The sequence below is a fragment of the Lactuca sativa genome, chromosome 2 (assembly GCF_002870075.4).
Source record: "Lactuca sativa cultivar Salinas chromosome 2, Lsat_Salinas_v11, whole genome shotgun sequence".
Taxonomy (NCBI): domain Eukaryota; kingdom Viridiplantae; phylum Streptophyta; class Magnoliopsida; order Asterales; family Asteraceae; genus Lactuca; species Lactuca sativa.
Genome location: NC_056624.2, coordinates 13905048 through 13911047, shown reverse-complemented (window position 1 = coordinate 13911047; position 6000 = coordinate 13905048).

Here is a 6000-nt window from a genome sequence, read left to right as displayed (position 1 = left end):
GTTTATAGCAATATTGGAAATATGAATTTGATTTGTTCATTTGTGGTAATGTCTAAATTTACTAAATAAGGAAAGATTCTCATCACCCAAGTTTCAATTGGACCAAAACTTGGAATCATGCAAGTTGTATAGTATGATGAATGAGAACTTTCGAGCATTGGAAAAATTAAGACTAACTACTTGTTCACATGGATGTGTGAGTCAAGAGAAGGACTAAGGGATCAAGTACACTTTCTTTTGCACTTCTCAAAGTCCACCACAAAAGATGGATAAGACTATTCGTCATGATTTACTAAGGTTTAGTAAATATGATTATACTTACAAGCTTAAGTATAATTCTGAAACATTGGAAAATTTTCAATGTATGACAGAACGAATAAGAAGAATCAAATTAGGCAGAAGGATAAATGTTTCTCAAATCTGAAAAGATGGGAGAGTACTTTAGTATCATGTTTTAAGGTCATCTTAATGATTTTGAGACCTTATCACAATTCATCCTCTAAGTACATTCTAATAGTTAAGAAGAGGAGTTATGAATTGTTGAAGTGGTTAAATCAAGAAGATGATTCATACATCATTCCAAAACAATTCATAGAGTTATACTCTAAGATTGTAACTTGAGTGACATGTCTTAAAGAAGGTTTAAAACACTTGTCAAATGTAAGAGTAAAAGTTTTCTACTCTTGTACATTTGAAATTGGTAAGTTGTGATGTTTTGGATAAAACAAAGACCAATTAAGGCTAATTGTGTTAAGTATCTGTCTTGATTAGAATCCACACTATCTCTTGAATATTTGTCAAGAAAGTCGTATACATCAAGGAGACAATGGGAGTCTAAAAGATCCTGAAAAAGGTTTCAAGAAGTAATCAAGAATAAAACCTGTATTTCATCACTAGCACACAAGTAGAGGTTTAAAACCTATCGTGCTGACATTTCTGTGCCCATTCCAGTTAAGTTGGTTGTACATTTGAGTTCTACATGTTCTCAATTGTTTGCATAACTACTTGGAAGCAATGGCAAGCCCTTGAGCTGCCAGGTGGCATGAAGTTAGGATTGCACAAGTTCAATCCATATGAGTTTGGATTTGTCATTATGCTTGTCTTGTGGCTATGGTTTTGATAATTCACATGGATAAGAATACATACACCATTAAATCTAAGTGTCATAAGGTTTCTCTTCGATTCATGAAAATGATGGTAAGGAAACTCTTTCACTAAGTAGATTTTGAGTAGATAGCAATTGTGGGAATGACAAAAGGTCTAAACATTATGATTACGGCATCCCTCTTCATAATTGTTTAGACACACATGTGAGCTATCTAAGAGAGGTGTATGATATTGATAAAGTCTTATCAAGGCAATCTAGTATCAGAAATCTGAACTTTGGTAAGGAAGTCAATAAAGTATTGATTTCTAGAAGTTCAGTTGATTTCTGGGTACATGTCAAAGCTAGTGGGAGCATAAGTGTTATGCTAATAATCATCATGTTAGTGAGAGCATGATAATTATGATAAGTATTGCAAGTTAGCAATGTTAATTATAGAAAACAAAAGTTTCAATTCGTGAGGTTGCAGGGGTTGAAAAAGTTGTTTTGCTATAATTAAGGGAGAGGAAATTATACTTCATCTCAAATTTAAAAGATTAGATTGAGGTCTTAATCGTATTTAGTCAAGAATATATATGAATTTCATGTTGGGATGGATCAACATAAGGAAATTCTATACATGGTTTCATTATTTGCGTTCTAAAATTCGATTATGATTACGGCATCCCCTTTCATAATCTGAATTATGAGAACTTGGCAAATAGAAATGGAAATATTATAGCAAAAGACTGGTTTAGTCTTTATGTGAGACATCATGAATCGTGTCCCATATGCTTCGGATATAGGATCGATTACATGTGCTATATTCACTCTTTCTAAGTTTTTCCAAATGCCTGGGGCATGAAGAAGGGAAAAGGTCTAGAAATTGATATGACTAAAATAATTAAGCAATTGTTGAGGACAATCTAAGGTTTACCAAAGATTGGTTGCTCAAGGACAGTTGGAAGTATAGTATTAATTCTGGAAGGACCATATTGACATAATCTGTAAGGAGGCAACTCTTGTTCAGATTTGATAGTCAAAATGGAATATGGAAATGCTTCAAAGTTAGAAAGTCTTCAATCTGTATGATTAGGAAACTTAATGCAAGAAGGATGTTTCTAAGGAGTTGATCTCCTTTGGAATACTCTGTAATGATTGTTGCCAAGTCTTTGTGAATTTGTGCATAATCATTACAAGAGGATCAATGCATATAAGTTTAGAATCTCACAGATTTTAGTAAATGGCATGAATTTGGAATTCTTGCATTTGCAGTAAGATTTGGGACTATGAAATGAGAATCATTGGAGTTATGTTCAATTGATCTATTTCACAAAGTAAAGATCATAGACAAACATAGTATGCATACTTGGTGTGTGGCATGACTAGTGTTTAGAAAAACATAGTATACATGCTTGGAGCTTGGGACAACTATTGTTTTAATTCAAGAATAATGTTGATAGCTGAAACAGTATACAATGAATAATGTGTAATCATATGGTGATAAATAAAAGGTGTTTTATTTATATTCATAAGTTCTGAGACCATATTGGATTCGATTATTATTGTGTTTCACTTTGCACGTTTTGACTTCCAGAATAAGTAGGTCATTGTTCTGATTGACTAAGTTATTCAAACCATCCACAGTCGGTCATATGTTAGAAGTAGATATGAATCAAGACTGTCATGGGTTGGCTTGTAGAGGTCTAAGATGTTGGACAAAGGGCTACAACACTCATGAGTGCTCATAAGTTCTGAGTATCAGATTCAACCCACGCTCATTGGAATCACTTCATGGATTTTATCACGAGTGATCATGAGACGATAATATCTTATATTCTTCAAACCTAGAGATATGAGTTGTTACTATGAGTTGGTTATATATTGATTGCACAAAAACGCATTGGTAACTCGATGCTATAAAACGTGCCTTTTGTGTATGATTCAACAAGTAGTAGAACAAGCCATATGAGTCGAAGTTTATTCATTCCTTTTACCTTCGGGATAAAAGTGATATCTGTGGGCCCCTCGATGATTTGATGATGACAAATGGAAGTGCTCGGCCGGGCCAGGACTGATTTGATTTGTTCAATTAGTCAGTCGTCATAAATCGGAAATCGGGAAACAAAAAATGGACAGAGAGAATATTTATAATCCATGTCTCAGTCCATATCATATCTAGAATGGAGGAATATATGATCCCTTATCTAATGGACGAATCATTGATTTGTTCGGAGTTCAATAGCGGCTTTAAGAGCTACAGTTGCTAGTCGGGTGATGAAGTCGTACTTGCAATAATAGTTTTAGACTTATCCAAGTGGGAGACTGTTGGATTAGATGTCTAAGCCCATAACTATTATTGGTATGTACTTGAACCGAGAGTAGCATGGTCCCTTTGGGTTGCATATCATCAGGACAATTTGTTAGGATGGACTTTTGAGAGAAGGTTATTTATGGTTTATTAATATATTATAAGTTATAATATATTAATATGAAATCATATGTTTTAATTAGTATCGATCAAGAATTAATTTGGAATTAATTTAGTGATCAAAAGAGACTAATTAAATATATGGGGACTAATTATGATAATTAGTTATATTTATATGTGTTGGGCTTATGACCCATGTTGGACCAAGTTTATGTATGGATACATAAAGAGTTGGGCCACATGAACCATGGATCATAAAACCCATGGGTATGGATTATGGGTTATACCCATGACCCTTGGAATCCTACATATAAATAGGTTACTCCATAGCCAAAATCACCACTTCTTTTCTTAGAGAAATATGGAGGTGTTTTGGTGCATGGAATTCTCTCTCAAGAGCCACCTTTGTCCTAGGTGTGTTGTGATTCCATTTGAGACATTTCATACTATTGGTGCTAAGCTCTTAAGGCCAAATACATCAAGACTTCAAGCCACATAAAAGGTATGTTTCCCTAACTAGTATATTATATGGTTTATGTCAAATGCATGCTAGTTATAGGTTTAATGCCTTGGAAACCATTTGCATGTATAGTTATTGAAAACATAGATCCAAGGTATTTAGGGTTGTATGTGCACCATAGGATGTTGTATTATACCAAAACCCAACACATTGCACAAACAGCTAAGTTCGCAAAAAAGACTAATGAAGAATTAAAAGATTTGCTCAACAAGGGATGGGAAAAAAGGGGAGAAAGGATATAGTACTTCAAGAATTGGAAAAGAAGTGTAAAACTTAAAACTTAGTTTTTTATTCATAATTAGTATAAGTTTAGATGCACATTAATTTCTTTAAGAACATATACATGCTTGTTATGTTACAATTTGATGTTAGTTTCTATATAAAATATAATGAACTTTACTAAATACTTAAAAGATGTTTATATTTTCATGTGAATGTCTAAATGTATGTTATACAATTACATGTTTTATTAAAAATATGCTATTGGTGTGTGGGTGGCTGGGTGGCTGGGAGGAGTGATTATATTTCTACTTTGAATAAAGAATTGAAAGTAAATTGTCATTTCATACATTTACTTCATTTCTTTTAGTCTAAATGATTAAATGTTAATGTAATAACAATACAATATATATAGAACATTTACATTGTTTATATGTTAACCTTGTAAAAAATTTATATGTCAGATTCACAATGTGAATTACAGTACATATTATAACATGTATATTTTATATGTGAGGTTTACAATGTGAATTATGGTACATATAGATCGTTAGAACAATTAATAGTTGAGATTCACAATGTGAATTAAATTACATTAAGACAATCTTTAACATGAAAATTTTATATATGAGATTAACAACAATATACATAAATTAAATCATTAGCATGGAATTTTTATTAGAAAAGATTCAAAAAAACTAACAATAAAAAAATATCTTTAACCAAAAACAATAAATTTGAAAAAAAAAATATATTCTATTATTAGAAATAAAGTCTAAAACAATGAATATCAAAATTAACATCAATATTTCAACATTTCTACTCATTGAATGATCATTACAAAAATCAAATCTTATTTTAGTAGTCTTAAAAAGAAAAAAAATAGAAACAATCAGCCTTTCGTAACCTCAGATGCTAAATTAGACTTCTTTAACCTCAAAATGCAACTCCTAGCATTGTGATTTGGTTTATGACATAAACTACACAACCTAGAACCCTTTTTAGATTTCTTAATTACTTTCTCTCTAGTGCTCTTGATTCTTTTACCATTGGCTCATCCCTTGTTTTTGATCCGCTCTGGATTATGAATGATGATAACATCTGGTACTGCAGCTCTAATAATTTTTTCAATGTGAACTGATCTACTCGAAGATGCCCTTGGTGAGGTACATAAAGAAATACCACTATCAACCTCCTGAAGTTGCGTTATATATTTAGCCAACTCATCCTCATTATTTACTATCTTGTTAATGGATAAACGAAGAATAGCATATGCATCTTGAATCAAACATTCATTTTTACTGCCTTTATGAGGATATGAGTACTTTTTTCTCAACAGTCCATTAGCTATGATATCTTTTCCCCATCTCCTCAAAATGAAATTTGATGGAATTTCATCATACTCTTTCATATTTAATATGAAAAACATATGACGACATAACAATCCTTCCTGGACAAAAAGCATGTAGTTACAAGTGATGCTAATGCTATCACTCCTTCTACTAAATACAACCTACAAAATTATCATTAATAAACAAATTAATATGTGAATAAGAAATTCTATATCATACAATTCGATAAAAGTTATACAAATTAACATCGATTCACATTATTAATCAACAGGACATTAGAAATCAGAATACTATAATATAAATATGTACTTCAAATCAAATTCACAAAAAAAATTTCATACTAATCTAATGAAAAGTACAAACCAATTTATAACTCTATAAAAATTCACACTGT